General features: G+C 43.8%; 1 long non-coding RNA gene across 1 annotated transcript in view; it reads left to right on the top strand.

The window, feature by feature from the left end:
• LOC122212953 overlaps window positions 1–21061 on the top strand; it is a 75754-nt gene extending 54693 nt beyond the window's left edge. The window contains exons 2-3 of the long non-coding RNA XR_006199372.1: window positions 1174–1307; window positions 20945–21061. This is a non-coding gene — a long non-coding RNA (uncharacterized LOC122212953). The remainder of the gene's footprint in view (window positions 1–1173; window positions 1308–20944) is intronic.
• Window positions 21062–25516: the final 4455 nt, after the last annotated feature.

Below are 25516 nucleotides of genomic sequence, written 5' to 3'. Positions count from 1 at the left end.
AATGGAATTCATGGCTCTGAAAAATTGCCCGAAAGTATACTTTAGCATTCCACAGTGGGTGTATTTGTTAAGAATTTTAATCTGTCAGCTTCCATCAAAATGGCACAGCACTGAGAGAAATATTTTACATCTGTACTTTTAGCTTGTTTTGATTATTTTAAAGGAAAGCAGTGGAGAATAAATAGTCATCATTATATTGGAAATTTAAGTAATTTTCTAAAAGTATCTTGGTGGGTACGAACCTAAAAGCACATTAGTTTTGTTTCCACCATCATGGAACATGTTGTCGTCAGGACCAGCCGAGCTTTGGATGATTTTCGAGGTCGTCAATAATCATGGGTATGAAATAGGACAGGCTGGTCTAGACACCAGTATTCCAAGTTTCGTTCAGTATAAGACAGTCATATCGGTGTAAGAGAGTCGGTAAACCCCAGTGCTTCTGTTTCCCTATTAAATCTTTGGTTGTGGGGCTGCTGGTGGCTCAGTCGGTTAAGCGTCTGACTTCAGCTCAGGTCATGATCTCACAGCTTGCGGGTTCGAGCCCCGCACCGGGCTCTGTGCTGACAGCTCAGAGCCTGGAGCCCGCTTTGGTTTCTGTGTCTCATTCTCTCTCTGCCCCTCCCTCACTTGTGCTCTGTCTCTCTCTCTCAAAAATAAATAAAAATATAAAAAAAAAATTAAAAAAAATCTTTGGTTGTGAGCAAAGGTCATCGCCTCCTACTTATTTTACTACAAGTTACTATTCTCCATCATTGAAGTCATTTACGTCTGTTGCAACCAAATGATGGAAATGCTGTAGAATGGCGGGCTTGTACACATCTCTTTGCAACCTGCGTTCCGTGACCATCTTCTGGCAGCTTAAAATCAGCCATCGTGACCATGTGCACCACATAAGGACAAATGTTGTAATCAAGGCCCGATTCATTGTTTTGTTGACCGTCGGGCTTAAGACGGTGTTGGAAGAAACACAAATAATACGTATTAAACCTAAAAGCGTGTCAGGTCTACAGCTGTTACATTGAGAATAGCACGCAAGTTGAGGAACTCTTCTCCCAGTATTTGAAAACCCTTATTAGATTTAACAAAGAATTCACCGGTCCTTGACCAACAAGCCAAGTTCTAATACTCCTTTTTCTTGTGTCACCCTTGCCTTAATCGTTCACCGAAACAAAGCATCAACTGATACTCCCGTTGGAACTGTACTCCATCATCCCTTAGGACCATAGGTTGATCACTGGCAGGATTCAGCAACAATCATCGAGAGCCATCTGTGAGGATCAGTGTCCACGGGAGACCGACAACAAACGGTACTGCATATTTCGTTACCTGAAAACTGCGTGTTACACGTGCGGACTTGCGCAATTTACCATAAACTCACGTGGCTGGTGAACACTTATACCCAACATCACTGGAGCTGGGGAAGATGGGTGGAAGCATCTAGATTGCCCTCAGGAAGGTCTGTTGGCAAAGGAATTCTGTCTTTGTGCTCCTGACCCGCAGTGGCTGACTGGCAGGGGCCCACGGCAGGATGGCCGCGGTGCAAACATGGAAGAGATTTCAAAGCGTAGCGCCCGGGTCCTTGGCCAATCATGCTCTCAGGGGTTGGAGTTCTGAGAGGCACGTTCTCCTGGCTGCCATGCTGATCCCTAGTGTAGTTGGCACCTAGGCTTCATCCTACCTTACAGAGAGCCCTGGGGCTGGGCTGGCCTCTCACCATGGTTCCAATGAGGCAAGAGGGCCAGGCCTTGGTGTTCCCCCTCAGCCAATCACCGGCTGTGAGCAGCTCTTAGAGGAGGCATATATATCCTTGGAAAAGGTTGTTTTCCGAGGCTGAGGGTCATTCGGTGAGGAGAAGAGCTGGGAGTGTCAGCGGTGTGTGGTCAGTGGCCCAGGGTCCCAGAAGCTGGGGGATGGGTCATCATCCACCCTGAAGAGGGGTTTCGAGAAGAGCTGGGAGTGTCAGCGGTGTGTGGTCAGTGGCCCAGGGTCCCAGAAGCTGGGGGATGGGTCATCATCCACTCTGAAGAGGGGTTTCGAGAAGAGCTGGGAGTGTCAGCGGTGTGTGGTCAGTGGCCCAGGGTCCCAGAAGCTGGGGGATGGGTCATCATCCACCCTGAAGAGGGGTTTCGGCTGGAGCAGCACAGCATTCACTAGACCCTCTTGGAAGTCCGGAATGTTTATTAGCATTTAAAAGGCTCTGAGAAATCCTGGGGCTAACTTGGTCTAATCCAGCATTTCCTCCCAGGTATGGAACCGAGAAACCATTATGTGGTGGTGTGCCCATTAATATCCTGATCTGGTCACCTGTAGAACACGCTCAGGACATGCTGGAGAGAGCAGGGCAGGGTCAGGTCAGAAGGGAACCTCGGGGGCCACGCTAAGCAATTCTGACTGTGTGCTGTGGGCACCGGAGAGCCGTTTTGGTTTGACCCGCGTTTTGGACAGGGGACTTATTTCAGAGGCTGCCATACTTTTCAAGAGAAAGAGGATGTGGGCTTGGATTTGGACGGGGGTGTCCGAGAGAAGCCGCGAGCAGAGGACGTTTAGGAGATTCAGACAAGAGGGTGCAGTGAGTGATACTTGGTTCTCACATTCCTCCTCCACTGAGCTCAGCATCGCACTGGCTCACTCTACTCCTTCCCATTTGCAAGCTGGGAACCTCCCTCTCCCACCCTTTCCCTACCCCCCTCTGACCCTCCACCTCTCTTCCTTTCTCTTCTCCCCGTTTCGAACCCCTGACATGGCATGTCTAACCTCACCTGCCAGAGAAGCATTTATACGCACGCCCTTTCAGGCTCCAGTTGGTTTGTAACCATTTCATTTTCTTGTGGTCTCTGATGAAAGACGGGAATTCATTGGGCGGCATCCTTTGACAGCCTCACACCTGTTGCTTTGGAACTTCGCGTTCCGATGGCTTTTCCAGTAAGTCGGCACCCCTGTCTGTCTACGGGCGCAGGGAAACAAGTGAGGGGCAAACATATTCTCTGGCATTTAACTCAGGATTTATATGTTCCGATGCTCCGTAGTTGTTATTCATTAAAAAAATTTTTTTTAAATGTTTTTTCATTTTTGAGAGACAGAGAGGGACAGAGATGAATGGGGGTGGAGGGGTGGGGAGCAGAGAGAGAGGGAGGCACAGAATCTGAAGCGGGCTCTAGGCTCTGAGCTGTCAGCGCGGAGCCCGAAACGGGACTTGAACCCACGAACCGTGAGATCGTGACCCCAAGTCTACATCAAGAGTTGGATGCTTAACCCGCGGAGCCACCAGGTGCCCCGATATCAGGCATTTTTAAAAAGAAAAGTCAAAACGAAAAAGCAAGATGCAGAAGAATGCATCCAGTATGATCTCATTTATATAAAGTTGGACACCAGGCCAACAGTCAATGAGAAACACAGTTTAGAGATTTGCATATGTGGGGTAGAACTGAAAGTAAGGTTAGAAACTAAGAAACATGAAAACTGGGAGAGTGGAGGTTGTGGGGTGTGGGGGTATGACGGGGACGGGCAGGCGGAGGGTGTCGAGGTCACTGATAGTGTTCCACTGTCCAAGCTGAGTGTTTGCTTTATTGAATGATATATTTTTTAAAGTATTTCTTTGCACACATGTATAGGCGTATGTAATTGCTCTATGATGTTATTTCATCATTAAAAGAAGAAAGAGGAGAAGAAGAAGAAGGGGGAGGAGGAGGAGAGACACCAAGTGGTATTTTGGGCCCCATACGAGTTGCAATCAGCACAGTGTGAGTGGATATCTTCAGGGAGTAACAAAGAAATGTCTGTACCGTTTCTGCAATGTCTGCTCTGGACTCCAGTTTATACCCCCAGGTCAGACTGGGACTCTGATGCTGGACTGAGACTACTCACCCTTCCAAATGGTGGGCTTCAGGGATGGCTTCCTGTAGAAGCTGGTGCTTGAGCTGGACCCTGAAGGCCAGAGGACAGCACGTCCAAGAGCACAGAAACCTGTTCTCTGAGGTGGTTGTCATTCATTCGGCAAAGATTTATTGAGGTCCTGTTGAAAAATTAAAGGAACAGGGACATACAAAGCTGTAGCTGAGAAGTGTCGTAAGTCTGCATGAATGAAGTATTACAGCAATAGACGCACAGAAGATACTGCTTTCGATTGTAATAGAATCTTAACAGAGTCTTAGAACCGTAGTATTTCAGAGCCGGGAAGGGAGGGAAGAAACATTTCCTGAGCACTGCCTGAGTCAGGCACCGAGTTAGGGGTTTTACGCCTCTAGGTGGGTGGAAAGGGCGTGCCAGGTAAAGGCAGCGTCTGAGCAAAGGCCAAAGGAGGAAATTACAGCGTTCATCCAAGGAACGGTGAGTGGTTGCAGTGTGAGTGGAATAAAATAATAAGCTAGCATTTGCTTCAGAGGCTGGGAGGTTTTTTTGGTAAAGGGCCAGATCGTAATAAATATTTTAGGCTTTGTGGACAGCAGGGTCTCACCTTTGCTCTTGTGTGTGTAAGCAGTCACAGGCAGATGGGTGTGGTTGAGTTCCAACAACATTTACGAAAATAGGCAGTGGGCTGGATTTGGCCCACAGGCCAGTGGCCAGTGTTTGCCAGTCCTGATTTACCGAATAGTTACCGTGTGACAAACGAACTCTGTGCAAGGACTCGATATGCGTTTCCTCAATTTCTCAAATGATCATGGAGTAGGACGCCGCTGCTACCATTTTCTCTTATTTACAGACCTGGAAACCATGGAAAACCATGGAAATGGATGTGGGGTTTGAATCAGAGAGTCAGCCTCCAGTGTTCACTCTTAATCACTGTGCCGCCCAATAATTAGGGGGATAGTTGGGGGATGGGGTCGTCATGGAGGTCCTTGTTGCCGGGCTGAGTCATCTTGGTTAGATAATAGGGAGCCATGGAAGGTTCAAAGTGGAGAATGATATAATCAGAGTTGTTGCACGCTCTATTCTCTCCAGCCTTGGTCTCCTCCACTGAGGCGTAAGCAGTCTCTCTCTCGGGTGTTCACAAGCAGGGCATCAAAGACAGATTTTAAGAACATTTGGAATCAGCCCTGCTGAGATGTCTGCACATCGGGGGGTGATCCGATGCGGTGGGGAGGGGGTGACTGTCAGTTCAGGAGGGGCCTCTTCCTTGATGGACCTGGAACGGATAGCCTCAAGTAAGAGCTGAAAGCGTTTCAGATAAAGGACACCGGCGGCAGGTTTTCTGGACTTGGTACGATAGAAAAACCCTCATTGGTTTCTGGTGGCTGGTTGGGGTCAGGGCACCCAGTGTCCACGTTGTCACCATGAACAAGCAGCCCTATGGCAGCCCTCTCACTTCAGAGAGCCATTTGGTCAGCTCAACCTTTCCATTTGCTAAGCCTTCCCAGACAGGTATCCTGTTGCTTCCTGGGAGAGGCTGACACCATTTTCATCTCACAGGAGGTAGTCACTTGATAATCATGCCTCCACCCAGAAGACAAGACCTTACGAGAAGGAGTCCCTCTGTGCTTGAGAACGGGCTGGACCGAGAACAGGAACCAACCGCTAGTCATTTATATCCCAATCGATGTCATCATGGGCGGTGTGGGGCCACATCTTGTATCGTTCCAATTTTAGTATATGTGCTGCCGAAGCGAGCACAGTGGGGCCACATCTTGAAGATGACGGTGTCTCACCGAGGAGTGAGGATTTCCCCTTAGGTCAGGGTCTCCTGAGGTGTGCCCCATAGAATCACACTTTTACAAGATATTCCTGAAAAAGAGTTCCAGGTCTGATGTGTTTATGAAGCCCCACAGCTATAGTCCAGCATCTCAAAGCCTCATGAGGCACGGCCGCACTTCAAAGGCCCCGGGAAGTTTTAGAGTAAAGAATAGCGAACACATCTTTTAATGTGGCATTCCCAAAGTTAGCTGGCCATCAAAAATCCTCCCTTGGGATAATACCTGTTAAACAAAGTCTGATAGTGTTTGTGTTCCCCAGGCCTCACTGAGAGAAATATTGTTGCAGGTGATTAGGGTATTTTAGGAAAAGTAGGATCACCGGAGAGATGTTTTAGAAAAATAACTCAGGCAGCAGATTAAAAGTTGAGTTAAAGAATACGCAAAAGAATCTAACCAAAATCATGAAAATATTCTAATAGTCCAGGAAAGCTGGGGGCCCAAAGTTTTGAGAGTGATCGTGGGGATAAAGACAGATTTTGTCCAGACATTTTCCTGAGATGGGATTGAGAGCACATGTGATAGATTGAATATAGAAGGTGAAGGAGAGGGAGAGACAAAGGTTGACCAAAGGTATCTAGCTTGGTTGACCAGATGGATGGTTCTACTGTTAACCAAGATTGGAAATGCAGAAGGCGAATGTCCAACCCGGCTGCCTTTTAAAACAGTGTTAGTTCATCGCTTTCTGGATCCATAAAGTTGATGTCACAGTAAGTACAGGCAAGGTCAACATGAAAGTCTCAGGACCTGGGATCTGGCAGAGATGCATAGATGAGATGTTCCAAAGATTTGTCTGCTTCTTTCATGCTTCTCTGTTCAGTTTCAGTCTTCAGGGTGTGAAACCTAGCAGGGCATGTTAGCTAGGAACATAAACACGTCTCTTTCCTGTCAAGATGCCTAATTACAGCAATACATCATGACACAATTAGCCAGCCTGGTCTGTCGGAAAGGCTCAGAAATAAGAATGATTGTTTCGAATGGGAGTTTCCAAGCTAATTTGTCAGAGAATTTGGGGAAGTGATGATAGGTAAAGTTTATCAGAGGCAGCAATTAAAAGCTGACTCTGGATGCATCTCAGATGGGAGAATATTTAAAATCAGCATAGATACTGGACTGTTATCCTTCCGTTTCTGGAAGCAATTATAACAAAAACCGTCATAATACTGTCTTTATGTTCCCTATCGCAAAAAAGTGATAACTGAAAATTATGAAGAAAGGGACAGCATAACGTAAAGTAGCAAAATATGAAAACCCTGGGGCACCTGGGTGGCTCAGTGGGTTAAGTGTCTGACTTCGGCTCAGGGAGGGGCAGAGAGAGGGGGGACAGAGGATCCAAAGCGGGCTGTGCACTGACAGTGGTGAGTCTGATGCGGGGCTTGAACTCAGAACCGTGAGATCATGACCTGAGCTGAAGTCAGACACTCAACTGACTGAGCCGCCCAGGTGTCCCATGCTTTGTTTTTTCATAGAAGGATCACATAATCACTTCTTTTAAGTATTTTGCACAAGAAAAAGAAAAATGTTTGCTTCCTTTTCTGAGCTATAACTGGTTATATTTTCTTGTTTCAGCTGTCAAGAAAAAAACGACAGTCGATTTAATAATCAGTCATAGTAGATATCCTATTCCCTATACCAGCGTCGCCTTGAGCGGGCTCCGTGAAAGTGAGCCCCACTCTGCGCTGACATACAATTGGGAATTCCCGGATACCACATTTCACCATACGTATTCATATACAAAAGGCTCAGAGAAGTCTGTAGAAAACAAGCCTATGTCACGTCAGTCCAACTTTCTCCCAGTTTATTTGAGGAGAAGACCCTTTTCCCCCCTAGAACATCTATGAACTCTTCTTGGTATTGGTGGTCCATAAAGCGTGTATATTTTTTATTGTGATAAAACGTACACCTAACATAAAATTTACCATCTTAACAAGTGTCCCCTTTAGTGGCATTAAGTACCTTAGCGTTGTGCAACTACCTTCACCATTCATCTCCCGAACATTTTTCCATTTTCCCAAACTTTCTGTAACTAGTAACTACTGACGTCCCTTACCCCCAGCTACCGGCGGCCACCATTTCAGTTCCACAGAATGTACTTTGGGGACACACACATCCAAATGACTGATACATTTGTTGGCCTCTTTCAATGTGGTTTTGATTTAGAATTTTGACTTCAATCATCTTTGTATATTTTTCCTGTTTTGTTAGCTACCTCATACTCTGTAACTCCTCTTAAAGGCAAATAGCTTGTATGTGTTAAGCAAATATTTCATAATTAGAGATTTACCACGTAGGCTCGCATAGTAAGACTCTGAGAAAAGAAGCTTAGTAAGGAATTTGAACTACAACACCCCACGCGTTCGTGTAACAATGAATAATATATGTATTAACATCAACAACATTTATATTAACAGTGGATAATATAATCTCAGGATTCCAAGGGAACTTCTGTGCTCCAGTGACACGGAAACATTGTAGTTAACCATGAACATGTTCTATTATGATCTTGACTTTGCACATGCTGTATCTTAGTCTTGGAATGCCACCTTCATTTTCTCATATGAGCGAGGTAACTATTCATTTCTCTTTTCATGTTTGTGAATAACTCTATTTAAACCACCCTTATCCCACAATTCCCATGACTACAATTATTTGTCCATACGACTGTGTCCCCGACTACATTCTGAAACCAAGAAGGGCAGAGAATGTTCTATTTATCTCTCTTATAGCTAGCAGATGACAGATGCTTAATAATTGCTTGTTAAATGAAACAGTCTCTCCCAACCGTCCGTCCAATGCTGGAATCGTTTCCAGGACATTCCTGCATAGAGGTGTCTTTTCTATGGGTGAACACTTCTACATATCAGAAAGCCAAGGCCACATGAGACAATCCATGAATCTATGGAGAATTCTGGATGTTCAAAAATTCTTTCTATAAAGAATGATCTATCTTAAAATAAGTACAAATACTATTAGAATTGCAAACATATGAAGGCTCAAGTTTTTATTCTCTTTGTCTGCTACTGTATTCCCAGTACCTAGAACAGTCCTTGACACACAACAGGCAGTCAATAAATATTTCATATTTTATATTAAAATCAGAAATGAGATAGCCCATTATAACTTTTATTTAACTCTTTAATAATGTTTTAGGGAAGCGGTGCCTGGGTGGTTCAGTCAGTTAAGTGTCTGACTTCGGCTCAGGTCATGATCTCACGGTTCATGGGTTCGAGCCCCGCATCGGGCTCTGTGCTGACAGCTTAGAGCCTGGAGCCTGCTTCGGATTCTGTGTCTCCCTCTCTCTCTGTCCCTCCCCCACTCACTCTCTCTCTCTCTCTCTCAAAAGTAAATAAACATTAAAAAAATAATGTTTCAGTGAATGCATAAAACAATAAAAGGGAACATCAGAGTGATTAGACAAGAAGAAGCAAATTATCATTATTGTAATTGATATAATTTTATATCTAGAAAATCCAAGACAGATGACTGATATACCACTCAAAATTAGAAAGTTTAGTAAGCTTGCTTGTTACAAAATTAGTGTCTCAAAAAAAATAATAGCTTCTATTCTTTAAAAAAAAAGCCAATTAGTAAATAGAAATTAAAAAAATAGAAATAAAAAATCTTCCTTGCACTAGCAGCAAAAATCTACACTATCTGGAAATAATCTTCTAAACATGAAGGACCTATATGGAGCAAATAACAAAGATAGTAGAATAATTAAATATTTGCAAATAAATTAAGTTGGCTCTCTAACTTACACCCTATACCCACACAAATTTCATACTCATTAAAGAGGTAAATGTACGTGATGAAACCAGCGAAGGCCCAGAAGGAAATATGTATAGATATTTATCAGACGTTACCAGATCTTGATGAAAGGAAGACTTTTCTAAGCATGTAAGATTTTCCCCACAAGAAGAAAGACCAGTGGATTTGATTACATGAAAATGAAAAACTTTTATATACCAAAAGGCACCTTAAGCCAAATTAAAGGTAAATGAAGAACCAGGGAAAATGTTTCCAATGTAAGTGACACAGGAGTTAAGTCCCGATTACATAACACACTCATGCAAACTGGGAATAGGTAAATACTCCAGTAAGAGGACAATAAAAACTTGACTAAGTCACAAATGGTTACAAGACATAACAGTGGTCACAGTCTAATGAAAACCTCTCCAACCTCATTAGGAATCAAAAGATATGCACATTAAAACAATGAGATGCCCTTCCTTCCTAGAAAATTTATAAATTAAAAAAAAGTAATGCCCAGGGCTGGTGACGATGACGATGGTGATGTTAATTTTTAATTAATTTAAAAAGAGTCGGTGTGAGAATATTAACATTTGAAAATCCTAGGTTAAGCAAAGATAAACTAATTTTGTTATTGATGCAGTTTTTCATACTGATGTGAATTTTAAAGTTTATTTATTTCGGGGGGAGGGGCAGAGAGAGAGAGAAGAGAGAGAATCCCAAGTGGGCTCCCCTCAGACAGCTCAGAGCCTGTTGAGGGACTCAATCTCACGAACTGTGAGATCATGACCTGCGCTGAAATCAAGAGTCGGGTGCTTCACCAACTGAGCCACCCAGGCATCCCTTAAATTTTCAGGGGGAAGTGAGAGTATGCAATGGTTCCCAAACTTATTTGGGCATCAAATACCACTTTTGCAGAACATCTCTGAAGATTTTTCTTTTTGGAGATTGGACGGAGGGAGGAAAGTACCAGAAAGCTGAATAATCTGGGAACACTTACATCAGTATGAGTTTTCTTTGGAGGAGTCTGCGCTCTGCAAAATCATCTGTCTTCACGCTTTCGCACGGTCATTAACGTGTTTTTGTTTTCCCCTTTGTCTTCTAGTTAATGTTCCTTTGGCAAAATTCGATTTCTCAATCAGCTAAGGGAAACGGGAATTTTTCGGTGCCCATGCTAAGAAAGCTAAAGGAACAGAAGGCTCTAGAATCAAAACTCGCAAATGCTAATGTGCGTATGAACTACCTGGGAGGAGGCTCACTCTCGCAGAGATTGTTGACCTAGAGGATCATGGGGGGAGGAAGAAACTGCATTTGTAAGAACAGATGAAGGAACCTTGGCCCTGTGAGCTGGGATTAAGCATGATGGTAACAGTCACTGTCTCGTGGAGAATTAGGAAGAGTGAGCCGGGCTGTGATGGAGTGGCCGAGAAAGCCAGCCGGGGCGGGAGAAAATGGCTTTTACGTAGAATCAGTGCCGGCTGAGGCAGACTAGAGCTTGAGACAAGAGGAAAAATCAGTAATACTAGTCCTGGATGTATGCATGTGTTCATAAATTTTAATCCCAGTGTAGTTAACATACAGTGTTAAATTAGTTTCACGCGTATGCTGTAATGACTCCACTATTCCACATACTACTCAGCGCTCATCAAAATAAGCGTCCTCTTATTCCCCATCACCTCTTTCGCCCATCTCCCCACCTACCTCCCCTCTGATAACACCCAGTTTGTTCTCTGGAGTTTAGAGTCTGTCTTTCGGTTCGTCTCTCCCTGTTCCCTGTATTTATTTGTTTTGTTTCTTAAGTTCCACCCATGAATGAAATCATACGGTATTTGTCTTTCTCTGATTGGCTTATTTTGCTTAGCATTATACTCTCTAGATTCATCCATGTTGTTGCAAATGGCAAGATTTCATTCTTTTTTATGGCTGAATAATATTCCTGGGCGTGTGTGTGTGTGTGTGTGTGTGTGTACATAGGTATATCGCATCTTTTTTTTTTTTAAATTTTTTTTTTAACATTTATTTATTTTTGAGACATAGAGAAACAGCATGAACAGGGGAGGGGCAGAGAGAGAGGGAGACACAGAATCTGAAACAGGCTCCAGGCTCTGAGCTGTCAGCACAGAGCCCGACGCGGGGCTCGAACCCACGGACCGTGAGATCATGACCTGAGCTGAAGTTGGACGCTCAACCGACCAAGCCACCCAGGCGCCCCCCCTTTTTTTTTTTAAGTAGTCTCCACACCCAGCATGGAGCCCAACCCATGGGCTCATTTACCAACTTGGAACTCGTGACCCTGAGATCAAGAGCTGAGCTGAGCTCAAGAGTCGGATGCGTAATTGACTGAGTCACCCACGTGTCCCCTTATACCACATCTAATCTTTATCCATTTATCTATGGATGGACACTTAGACTGCTTCCACAGTTTGGCTATTGTGATAATAGTGCAATAAACAGAGGGGTGCATAAATCCCTTTGACTTCGTGTTTTTGTATTTTGGGGGTATATATCCAGTGGTGCAATTACCGGATCATAGGGTAGTTCTAGTTTTAATTTTTTTGAGGAACCTCTATCCTGTTTGCCACAGCGGCTGCACCAGTTTGCCTTCCCACCAACAGTGCACAAGGGTGACTTTTGCTCCACATCCTTGCTAACGTTTGTTTCTTATGGTTTTGATTTTAGCTATTCAATATCTCATTGTGATTTTGCTTTGCATTTCCCTGACGATCAGTGATACTGAGCATCTTTTCATGTGTCTGTTGGCTTTGGATGTCTTCCTTGGAGAAATGTCTGTGTCTTCCCATTTTTTTTTTTTTTTTTTACATTTATTTATTTCTGAGAGACAGAGAGAGATAGAGCACGAGCAGGGGAAGGGCAAAGAGAGAGACACACACAGAATCTGAAGCAGGCTCCAGGCTCCAAGCTGTCAGAACAGAGCCCGATGCAGGGCTCGAACACCCAAACCACAAGATCATGTCCTGAGCCGAAGTTGGACGCTTAACCAACTGAGCTACCCAGTCACAACTCACATGTAGGTTCTTAATCCACTTTGAGTTTTTTTGTGTGTATGGTGTAAGAAAGTTGTCTGGTTTCCTTCTTTTGCGTGTTGCTGTCCAGTTTTCTTAACACCATTGTTGAAGAGATTGTCTTTTTCCCATTGGATATTCTTGCGTCCTTTGTTGAAGACTAATTTGCCGTATAATTGTGGGTTTATTTCTGGGTTTTCTATTCTATTCCATTTGTGTTTATTCTATGTGTCTATTTTTATGCCAGTACTATCCTTTTAAAATTACTACCACTTTGTAATATAATGTGAATTCTGGAATTGTGATACTTCTCATTTTGTTTTTCTGTTTCAAGATTGCTTTGACTGTTTGGGGTCTTTCATGGTTCCATACAAATTTTAGGATTCTTTGTTCTAGTTCTGTGAAAAATGCTGTTGGTATTTTGATAAGGATTGCATTAAATCTGTAGATCGCCTTGGGTAGTATAGAAATTTTACCAATATTGGTTCTTCCAACCTGTGAGTATAGAATGTCTTTCATTTTTTGGTGACATCTTTCAATGTTTTTTTTTTTTTTTTTTTAATTTATTTTTGGGACAGAGAGAGACAGAGCATGAACGGGGGAGGGGCAGAGAGAGAGGGAGACACAGAATCGGAAACAGGCTCCAGGCTCCGAGCCATCAGCCCAGAGCCTGACGCGGGGCTCGAACTCACGGAGCGCGAGATCGTGACCTGGCTGAAGTGGGACGCTTAACCGACTGCGCCACCCAGGCGCCCCTCATTTTTTGGTGACATCTTGAGTTTCTTTCATCAGTGTTTTCATCAGGGTTTACCTTTTTGGTTAAGTTTATTCCTAGGTGTCTTACTATTTGTGGTGCAGTTGTAAATGGAATTGTTTTCTTAATTTTTTAAAATGTTTATTTATTTTTGAGACCATGCGAGAGACAGAGTGCAAGCAGAGGAGGGGCAGACAGAGGGAGACACAGAATCCGAAGCAGGCTCCAGGCTCTGAGCTGTCAGCCCAGAGCCCAACGCGGGGCTCGAACTCATGAACTGTGAGATCATGACCTGAGCCAAAGTTGGACGTTTAACCAACTGAGCCACTCAGGTGCCCCTGGAATTGTTTTCTTAATTTCACTCTGTTGCTTCGATGTTAGAGGATAGAAATGCACTGGATTTCTGTGCATTGATTTTGTATCCTGTGACTTCACTGAATTCATTTGTCAGTTCTAGGAGATTTTTGGTGGAGTCTTTCAGGTTTTCTATAGATAGTATTAAGTCATCTGCAAATAGTGAGAGTTTTACCTCTTCCTTACCAACGTGGATGCCTTTTATTTCTTTATGTTGTCTGATAGCTGTGGCTAGGACTTCCAGGACCATGTTGAATACAAGTGGCGAGAGTGGACATCCTTGTCTTGTTCCTGACCTTGGGGGAAAGGCTCTTAGTGTCTCCCCATTGAGTATGATGTTGGCTGTGGGTTTTTCATAGATGGCCTTTATTATGTTGAGGTCTGTTCCCTCTAGACCTACTTTGCAGAGGGTTTTTGTCACGAATGGATGTTATACTTTGTCAAATGCTTTTTCTGCATCTGTTGAAAATGATCACATGATTCTTATCCTTTTTCTTATTGATGTGGGTCCTGTGTTTAAAATTTCATTTTTCTCATTGTAGATTTTTTTGCACTAAAATATTATTTATTTCCATTATTGGGTCTTTTGCCTCCCCGCAGCCCTCTTCAAATTTGGGGTACAAGGGTGAGTGCCTAGTCCTGATGCGGGGATTTCTGATTCTTTCCTTCTTGGAAATTTTCTTCAATAGTTATTTGCTTGTGTCACATTGGTTTGCTTCACTGGAGGTGAATGCCCTTACATATCCTTTCTGTCTCTTTAAAATGAATGTGTGAGCATTTCTGGTTTTATCGTGGTTACTTGGAGAAAAGCACAAGAAGTTCTGCTCAGCAACCTCGGGGAACTCAGCCTGCGTCCATCAGGCTCCAAAGCACTTCTCTCCGCTTGATTGACTGCCTTCTCCCCGGAAGAGGCTGGGTCAGGCTCTTGACGTTCATGTCCATTTCTGCCACTCTCCCACCTCTCCTTGTAGGCGACATCTCAGCTTTTCAGCTTGTGAGTGCCACTTTCTCTATAATCACTACCACGTTGGTTGATAATTCACTAGGTGCCTGGCAGGCCTTTTCAGAGAGGTGTTTGCTGTACCCACCGTGACCTTGAGTATTGAGAGAGGGAGAAAGTGAATATATGGGTGGGGCATACAGTGGAGGGAATCTGTTGCTCAGCTCCTGCCAGCTAGCCTCACGTAACCATGGGCGATGTGCCTCCAGTATATTCCCACGTGATTTCTAATTGTTTGTTAAATTTGCATATTCGATTATGTCATCGTCTCCATGCACAACAATGGCTCGATGATTCAAAAGGGCTTCAAATGGAAATGCAAATATTAATAGCTGCGAATAACAACATAAACGTGAATAGTGAACGTGCAACCACGGAATGTGTATCTGCGTGAACTGGGAAAAAGGTGTCTGTGCGTGGGATGATTCTTGGAACCAAATAAGAAAGAAGTGCAGGTGGGAAATGCAACGCGAGATATCAAAATGCGCGATTTTATCGGACCATTTGCCACCTTCTCCCTGTCAATGTTCTTCCATAACTTTTCCAGTAGTAACACAAAGTGGTTCATGTGTTCATGCCATTTTCTAACAAAGCATGGCGACCACCTAATCAACTAAGTTTTTATTTTCACTCCCCAAAGGACATAATTATGCCTTGCAGCACGAACTAAATGAATTTCATTACTAAAGATGGAGAAGGGAACAAAACTAATTGACTTCGTTCGAAGTCACGCTCTTTTGTAGCTAGCGTATTATTTTTATTTTTTTTTTAATGTTTATTTCTGAGAGAAGCGACAGAGCGTGAGCGGGGGAGGGGCAGAGAGAGAGGGAGACACAGAATCTGAAACAGGCTCCAGGCTCTGAGCTGTCAGCACAGAGCCTGACGCGGGGCTTGAACTCACAGACCAGGAGATCACGACCTGAGCCGAAGTGGGGCGCTCAACCGACTGAACCACCCAGGCGTGTTATTAATCAACACAGCCGTGTACGAGCTTGTTGGACCAGCTATTAAAATGAACGCCACCAAGGTCGGTGCTCAGGGAACAAGCATAACGAGCTATTGGCCGAAGTCCTGTTTCAGGTGAGTCTGCAGGACGTCACATAACTCATGTGGCATAAAATATGAAAGAGCACGTCAGCAGTTTTGCTTGGTGGTCGGACAAATTTGCTGTGTATAAAATATGAGTCAGGGCTGAATAGAAGGCGTAGGGCAGAAGCATTTGATGGTGCTTTATTCCGCCTATCATTGAAAACTCACAGCACAGGAAAAGAAGTTTTAAAAATTGCATTATTGGCTATTTTGTGAATGACATAGACCAGACCGTGTGACTGGGGCGGTGCTGATGGAAAGCATCTACACATGAGCCGAAAGAGACTGCGCCCAGGTGCCACCCACAGACATCAGCTGGACGTCAGTGATAAGCCTCTGGTCTTTGGTACTGAAGAAAGGAAATTTTATTTTATTTTATTTCAAAAAATTTTAATGCTACTTTGGAGAGACAGAGTGCGAGGCGGGAGGGGCAGAGAGAGGGAGACACAGAACCGTAGTGGGCTCTAAGCTGTCAGCACAGAGCCCGACATGGGGCTCGAACTCACAGGCTGCAAGGTCATGTCCTGAGCCGAGGTCGGCCGCTTAACTGAGCCACCCAGGCGCCCTGTATTTTATTTTATTTTTTAAATGTTTATTTATTTTTGAGAAGAGGGCAAGAGCAAGGGGGGGAGGGGCAGAGAGGGGCGGTGTGTGTGTGTGTGTGTGTGGGAACGTCCTTATGTAGGTTTTAAAATAAGGGCAAAGGCAAAAACTTACCTTCAAGCATGATACACTCATAACAGTACGTACTGTATCTCCTGGTTCAAGTTGTCAGCTCAAGTGGTGAATCTGGAAGACGTACTTGGCATGTTGCAAAGCCTGGATCCATCCCACTAGGACTGAAATGGTATTGTTTGTGGTGACTTTAGATGCCGTGGGGATATCTAAATTCGAGAATGGTTCTAACCGACCAGATGGGTGAGGTTGAGTCTTCCCGATCGCTTGTTTTCTTGGTCAGAAAAGGAAACCCAGGACGTATTATGAAGATATTTAAATAGTATGTGCAAATGCTGAATAAATAAAAGAAATGCGCTCCAGAGTGGATACAGTGAAAGGGCAGATTGAAACTTTATTCCTTGTTCCCTCCTAGCTTTTGAGGGTGAGATGCTCCTTAATTTCACATTAATGCAGCACAGAAAGTAGTCCTGAGTGAAAAAAAAATTCTGATTTCCGAGCCCCTTTTTAATCTGCATATCCCAAAGGACTTTAATCTGCATATCCCAAATGACTTTAATCTGCATATTCCAAACGACTTTGACTGTATCAGTGTCAACATCCTGGTTGTGATGTCGTATGAGGGTTTTGCAAGATGTTACTTTTGGGGGGAAACTGGGATACAGGGTTCATGGGATCTCTCCTTCTTTGCTACAAGGGTACTTGAATCTACAGTTCCTCCAAATTTTAAAAAGCTCAATTAAAAAATTAACAGGGGCGCCTGGGTGGTGCTGTCGGTCGAGCATCCGACTCGATCTCAGCTCAGGTCATGATGTCGCAGTTCATGGGTTTGGGCCCCACATCGGGTTCTGTGCTGATGGCGTGAAGCCTGCTTGGGATTCTGTCTCTCCTTCTCTCTGCCCCTCCCCGGCTTGTGCTCTCTCTCAAAATAAATAAAGAAACTTAAAAAAATTAACAAATAAGAGAACAAATAACAATGCTGTGATGGATAGCCTTGTACTTAAATCTTTATGCAGTTCTAAGAGGGCTTCCTTAGGATAAACTCCAGAAAGTATTATTGCTGGATCCAATGGGATCAGAATGTGGCACCTGTGTTCATGAGGTATACTGGCCGATAACTTTCTCTTTTTCATCATGATAAGCAAACTCTTGAATCCCCATCACCTATTACATCTACCCCCACCCCCCACCCTCTGGTTTGTTCTCTAGAAGCAAGGGTCTGTTTCTTGATTTGTATCTCTCCCTCTCTTTCCCCCTTTGCTTGTTTTTGTTGTTGTCTGTTTTTGGTTTCTTAAATCCCATATATGAGTGAAATCATACGGTATTTTTCTTTCTCTGACTGATTTCACTTAGCATTATACTCTGAGGTCCATCCGTGTCGTTGCAAATGGCAAGATTTCATCCTTTTTTTATGGCTGAGTGATTTTTTTTGGTAATATACACCACATCTCTATCCATCTAGGGATGGACATTTGGGCTGCTTTCATAGTTTGGCTACTGTAAATAATTCTGTGATAAGCAGAGGGGGGCACATGTATCCCTTTGAATTAGTGTTTTTGTATTTTTGGGTAAATAGTGTGATTACTGGATCATAGTAGTTCTATTTTTTTTTTTTTAAGTAATCTCTCCACCCAACATGGGTCTCAGACTCATGACCTCGAGATCAAAAGCCCCATGCTCTACTGACTGAGCCAACCAAGTGCCCCAGGGTAGTTCTATATTTAATTTTTTGAGGACCCTCCAACTGAACCACGCAGATGCTCCTGTCATTGTGGTTTTCATTTGTATTTCCCTGATGATGAGTGATGTTGAGTATCTTTTCATGTGTCTGCTGGCCATCTGTGTGTCTTTTTTGCAGAAGTGTCTGTTTGTGTCTTCAGTCCATTTTAAAAATGGATTTTTTTTTAAGTTTATGAATTTGAGAGTGCACACGTGCATGCAAGGGGCAGAGAGAGAGGGAGAGAGAATCCCAAGAGGCTCTGCACTGCCAGTTCACAGCCCAATGCAGGGCGTGATCTCACGAACCACAAGACCCTGACCTGAGCTGAAATCAAGAGTCAGATGCTTAACTGACTGAGCCACCCAGGCGTCCCAGATTATTTGGTTTTTGTTGCTGTTGTTGATTTTGTTTTTGTTTGTTTGTTTTGGTATTGAGTTGTATCAGTTCTTTATATATTTTGGATACTAACCCTTTATTGGATATATCATTTGCAAATATCTTCTCCCATTCAGTTGGTTGCCTTTTAGTTTTGTTGTTTCCCTTGCTGTGCAGAAGCCTTTTATTTTGATGTAGTCCCAATAGTTTACTTTTGCTTTTATTTCCCTTGCTGGAAACGTGTTGTTATGGCTAATGTTAGAGAAATTATTGCCTGTGTTCTCTTCAAGGATTTTTATGGTTTCAGGCCTCACATTTAGGTTCTTAATCCATTTTGAGTTTCTTTTTGTGTGTGGTGAAAAAAAGTGGTCCAGTTTCCTTCTTTTGCATGTTGCTGTCCAGTTTTCCCAACACCGTTATTAAAGAGATTGCCTTTTTCCCATTGGATATTCTTGCGTTCTTTGTCGAAGATCAATTGACCATATAATTGGGTTTATTTCTGGGTTTTCTATTCTATTCCATTGATCTATGTGTCTATTTTTATGCCAGTACCATACTTTGAAAATTACTACCACTTTGTAAAATAACATAAACTCGAATTGTGATGCCTCCAGTTTTCTTTTTCTTTTTCTAAGATTGCTTTGGCTATTTGGGCTCCATACAAATTTTAGGATTCTTTGTTCTAGTTCTGTGAAAAATGCTGTTGGTATTTTGATAGGGACTGCGTTAAATCTGTAGATTGCTTTGGGTAGTAGACATTTTGACGGTATTGGTTCTTCCAACCTGTGAGTATGGAATGTCTTTCTATTCCTTTGTGTCATCTTGAGTTTCCTTCATCAGTGTTTTATAGTTTTCAGAGTATAGCTCTTTCACCTCTTTGGTTAAGTTTATTCCTAGGTGTCTTACTATTTGTGGTGCAGTTGTAAATGGAATTGTTTTCTTAATTTCACTTTCTTTTGCTTCGTTGTTAGCGTATAGAAATGCACTGGGTTTCCGTGCATTGATTTTGTATCCCGTGACTTCACTGAATTCATTTGTCAGTTCTGGCAGTTTTTCTGGTGGAGTCTTTCAGGTTTTCTATAGATAGTATTAAGTCATCTGCAAATAGTGAGAGTTTTACCTCTTCCTTACCAACGTGGATGCCTTTTATTTCTTTATGTTGTCTGATAGCTGTGGCTAGGACTTCCAGGACCATGTTGAATACAAGTGGCGAGAGTGGACATACTTGTCTTGTTCCTGACCTTGGGGGAAAGGCTCTTAGTGTCTCCCCATTGAGTATGATGTTGGCTGTGGGTTTTTCATAGATGGCCTTTATTATGTTGAGGTCTGTTCCCTCTAGACCTACTTTGCAGAGGGTTTTTATCACGAACGGATAATGTACTTTGTCAAATGCTTTTTCTGCATCTATTGAAATGATCGTATGGTTTTTATCCCTTCTCTTGTTCACGTGATATATCATATTGATTGTTTTGTGAATATCAAACCACCCTTGCAACCCAGGAATAAATCTCATTTGACGGTGAATGATTTTTTTTAATGCGTTGTTGGATTCGGTTTGCTAATATTTTGTTGAGGCTTTTTGTGTCTTTATTCATGAGAGATATTGGCCTATATAGTTCTCTTTGGTCTATGATTTTCTTATAAGCTGTCAAGTTTTGGTATTAGAGTTGTGCTGACCTCATTTAAAAAAAGACAGGTGAGCTGCATAATGTAATTAGATTATAGGGGTGCCTTGTTAGCTAAGTCAGTGGGGCATCCGACTCTTGATTTCAGTTCAGGTCATGATCCCAGGCTCACAGGATTGCCTAGCATGTTGCCTACTTATAAGATTCCGTCTCTTTCTTTCCCTCTGCCCCTCCCCCACTCTGTCTGTCTCTCTAAAATTAAAAAAAAAAAGATAATCAGATTGATTGTATCAATGTCAGTTTCCTGGTTGTTATATTACATTGTGGTTATGCAAGAATATACCATTGAGAGAAACCCAGCGAGGGGTGCACAGAACTTCTATTGTATCTTACAACTACACATGAATTTATAACTAGCTCAAAAAGTTTAAAAAACTTTAAAAGTTAAAAAAAATTTCAGCATCTTTTGATGAAAAACCGAAACATAAGTAAAATTCAGCCTTCTTGGCCTTTAAGCAAACTGCTTTATTCTGATAAAGAGTATTGGCAGAAATCAAAAAGACCCCTGCAGCAAAACCGAATAGTTACAGGCATAATATTAAAAGTATCTCCTTGAAAATCAGAATCAAGATAAGGATTTCACTATCATCGTTTTGGTTCAACATTGTGCTAATGGGCCTACCAAGACCAGTAAAACAGGAAAAAGAAATAAAATCTTTAAGAATCATAGAGGAAGAACAAAGCTGTCATTATGATCAAGTGATATTATTGTGTATGCATAAAATTTAAGAATATTTACAGAGAAATGTTTTGCATAAGGGAGTTAATGAGTTGTTTCAGGAAAATTTCTCCTTGCTTCTTCCTTCTGCCAACTTGATTCATAATTGGCTTGCAGGTGTAAGAGTGCCACTCATCATACAGCAACATGAGACGGAGGGAACTTATAAAGCGGGAAATTAAACTAGACAAGAATCGTGACCTCATCCTTCAAGTCCTTTAGGGTCTCCATCAAAAATCCAGCCATCGCCTTGTCCTCCTCTAAGTAAATATGGATTACTATTTAAGATTCAAAATTATTTTCTTTAATTTTTTTTAATGTTTACTTATTTTTGAGAGAGAGAGAGAGAGAGAGAGAGAGAGTGTTTTGGGGAGGGGCAGAGAGAGAGGGAGGCACAGAATCCGAAGCAGGCTCCAAGCTCTGAGCTGTCAGCACAGAGCCTGACGTGGGGCTTGAACCCACAAACCATGAGATCATGACCTGAGCCGAAGTCAGATGCTTAACTGACTGAGCCACCCAGGCGCCCCTCAAAATTATTTCCTATTTAATTTTGTCACTTTCAATCTTTAATTGTTAGCGTTGTAACGATATTCAGTACGATCGTGAAGTTCACATGTATGCAGGTTCAAATGCATTTACAAAGCGTCCATGCTTCTTGTAGATGGATGTGCCTCAGAACTTAGCCTCCATTTATGACATCGTTTCTCTGGGGAAACACATTGTGAATTTCAAACACTGCTTTGGAACGCAGCCCGTGGGTAGGCCAGAGACCTTGGTGGAGACGAGGTTCTGTGGCTTCCAGAAGTGACCACCATCTGAGACTCTGTCTCTTAGACCTCATGAATAGCAAATGCAGAGGGCTTAAGCTCTCCGGTGCTTTGTTGCTTTGTTTCTGAAATTTCTTCAAGTAATGGCTATCCAAGGATGCATGTGGCCGCTTTAAAATAGTAGTCCCCCGATTCCTGGCCTCCATACCTGTGAATGTGACCTTATTTGGAAATAGGGTCTTTGCAAATGTAATAAATTAAGGATCTCGAGATGAGGTTATCCTGGATTATCGGAGTGGGCTTGAGACCCAACAAGAAGCATCATAAGAGACACAAAGAGGGGAGACACCCAGAGAGAAGAGGAGAAGGCCGTGTGGAATGAAGATAGAGCATGGAGAGAGGCACTCACAAGTCAGGAAAGGCCAGGAACCATCAGAAACTGGAAGAGGCGAGGAGTCTCCCCCTAGATCTTTTAAAGGGAAGATGGCCTTGCTGACCTTGGATTTGGACTTCTGGTTTCCAGCCTGTGAGAGGAGTTTCTGTTGCTTTAAGTCATCATGTGTGTGGCCATTTGCTTTGGCCGACAGACCAGAAAGTGAATACAATGGACTTCGTCATCTTCTCATACAGTTGATCGCTTTATCCCTTTCATGCCCAGACCCAGGGCTGCCACTTGCCGTAGCCTTGACTCTGTTGACACAGCCCTGACGGAGGGTCACGTACCAGCCATTGAGTTATATGCGTCTTCTGATTTAATCCTTGTAGCAAACCTGGCATCTGGTTATTACGCCCGTTTAGAAATACGGTAACTAAGGTTCTGAGAGATGAAGTCCCGTGCCAAGGACACACAAGTAATAACACTAACTACCATTCGCTGAGCACCTACTGTGTGCCAGACATCTCACTAAGCTTTGCAAAGATAAACTCATTTAAGTCTCCAGCAGCTGTCTGAGGCAGGTGTCATTTGTTCGTTCCCGCAACAAATTTTTATGGTGTGCCTACCGCCCGCCAGGCACTGTCCTGGATGCTGGGGCCACAGCTGAGAACCAGACAGTGACCCTCCCTCACTTCCACTAAGCTGAAACGGTGCACCAATAAGGGAATCAAATATTTTGCTTCATGGGGCTGAGAGCTACAGAGAAAAATGAAAGGAGAGAGGGAATACTGGGTTGGGGTGGGCAGTGCAGGGAGTTATAGGTTTTGTTTTTTTTTTAATGTTTATTTACTTTTGAGAGAGAGAAAGAGAGAGAGAGAAAGAACAAGCCGGGGAGGGACAGAGAGCCAGGGAGCCACAGAATGTGAAGCAGGCTCCAGGCTCCGAGCTGTCAGCACAGAGCCCGGTGCGGGGCTCGAACCCACGAACCGAGAGATCACGACCTGAGCCGAAGCTGGACGCTTAACCGACTGAGCCACCCAGACGCCCCAGGGAGTTAAAATTTTCAGGAGTCTGGTCAGGAAAGGCCTCATGGAAAAGGAGAGGCACAGCCTGAGCCGTGTTCTCTGGGGTGGCATCCAGGCTCAACTCTGTTTTGCATGAAAGGATTTTGAGGCTCTGGGAGGTGAAGCGACCTGCCCAGGACCACGCAGCTCTTCATAATAACGGGACAGCAGTATGGAAGTCATTATTTCTAATCACTACGATAACTCTGCCAAACGAATATTATGTTTATATTATATGAATTTTATATTGTATTTATAGATATTATAAAATGGATTATTAGTATAGACGAAGACTTTGTGTCTTTAGTGAAAATGACTGCCACGCTTCCTAGTGGTGCAGATCAATGCCTGCTGACTGCCACCTCCTGGCGAAGGTCTGACATGAGAGTGGACCCCTGAGTGCCAAAGGTACCCAGGCTGTCACTTTCAGAGAGAAAGGATGTCCTCTGGAGCTGCAGAAGCATCATAAAACTCCCTTTCTCCCATCCAAAGACATTGCTAGTTAAAGCCCAGCTGCGAGCAGATAAACAATCTATTTCCTTTTCTCTAAATCCTCTTGGGTCCCACTAATTTTATTGATCTTTCGGGGGTGGGGTAGGTGTGGGTTAAAATTTTCTTCCATTTTACATAAAATTTTATCCTATCATCCTTCCCTAAGGAATCCTGTCACTTTCACAAACGCTGTCTCGATTCTGTGTGAAGTGAGTACTGAATTTTCAATACATTTTTTAAAAAATCTTGCAGCTAGGAATGTATTCGGCCAGTACGCGTGCCTCACGCTGTGGGAGTCTGCCATCTAGTGGCGCGGTGACGCAACTACTTTTTCCTTGCAATTCAATGTTTGGTAGAGAATCGCGGGATGTTTCTCTGCGTTTCGAGACAGAGAACATGATCAGTCCGAACTATACAAAGCATCACACCTTTCTTATTAAAAAAAAAAAGAAAAATACAACTTCGGGCAGGCATCCCACATGCCCTGAAAACGAGGCTGTAGGAGAATTAACAACAGTTACAGGACAGGATTCCTGGTGTTATGAAACCTCTGATGATTAGGTGGCCCACGCTTTCAAGAAACACCTAAATGCACGACTGAGAGGGGCTGAGGGTCTGGTGGGTTTCGGCCACGGAAAGCACTGTAAATTCTTAGTTTCAAATTCCTTCTGGTTAAAGTACACACAGTGTTTCTCAGGTCGTACAGGTCCAGGGGGCAAAAATGGGGTCTCATTAGGAGTAAAAAAAAAAAAAAAAAAGTGTCTGCTGGTCTCCCCGTCATTCTTGTGGGGTTCCCCGTTCTCGCTTCACCCCCTCCACACCCCAACTAGGACTGAGAGCTCTCAGGAGGTGGTCTTTCCCGTGCTTCTGCGCACGGGCCTCTCTGTGGTCCTGTGGGTTTCAGAGCCAGACGACCCGAGGTTGACTCCGGGGAGGTAATCCATGCTCCTCGCCTCAGTTTCCTCGTTTGTCACTGAGTTGTGCAGATCACACGAGCGAAGTGTTTATTTAGCACAGTGCCTGCCACCCCCAAGCGCCGTACACGGGTTTGCTGTTGGGATTCGGCCCCCAGGTGGCACCTGCCGTTTTCTTCCTCTCTGGCTCTGATGCCGCGTCCAGACCCTGCAGGGCTGTCGTTGGGCTCCGAGGCCTCCGCTGCCAGGAGGCTCGTTGGACGTGGACCGTTGCGTGGCGCCATCTATCTGGAACACCAGACTGTGTCTTTGTTTGGAAAGTGAGGCTTCCAAGATGGAAGTCGTTAAGAATCTCAAAATGAAAGCCTCCTGGAGGTGGTGTGAACAAACTCCAGAAGCAGCCGGGACGCCTGAAGCCAGAAGAAGCAAGGAAGGAGCCTCCCCTTGTGCCTTTGGAGGGAGCGTGGCCCTGTTGATGCCTTGATTTCAGACTTCCAGCCTCCAGAAATGTGACAGAACCCCTTTTTGTTTTTCTTCAGCCACCAAGTTGGTGGTTAATTTGTTACGGCAGCCGCAAGAAACTCATACGAGAGCTTCCTGGGTTTAATAAGGCACCGTGACAAAGGTCCTTAAAACTGCTCTTTGCGTAGATTCGCAGCAGGTCAGTGTCAGCTGTGCGTCCTTCTTGGGGCCATTTAGCATGGCGGGGAACAGCTTGTCTGACGGACTAGGATGGCCACCCGGCTCTGACTCGCCAGCTGGGTTACTTTGGGGACGTCGGGCAACACCTGTAGGTCTTGGTTTCCTTACGACTAAAATAGGGTACTAAGAGTTACTATCCCCTGGGGTCATGGTAAGGTAGAGATGAGAGAGGTAGGCATTCCATACAGTACATGGCCTGACAGCCAGAGCTCCCAACATGGCCGATCAAATGTGGGAGCTGGCTCATTCCCAGAAGCCTCCTGGGTTCCATATGCAATAAAGTCATGGAGGTCTTGCCTTCCAGTCCTCCAGACTTGCCTAAAACCCAGAGGTGAGCACGGTTCAGACCCAAACCAGTATTTCCATGGTGTAAA

The sequence above is a fragment of the Panthera leo genome, chromosome A2 (assembly GCF_018350215.1).
Source record: "Panthera leo isolate Ple1 chromosome A2, P.leo_Ple1_pat1.1, whole genome shotgun sequence".
Taxonomy (NCBI): domain Eukaryota; kingdom Metazoa; phylum Chordata; class Mammalia; order Carnivora; family Felidae; genus Panthera; species Panthera leo.
This window is presented reverse-complemented; position numbering and strand designations above follow the sequence as displayed.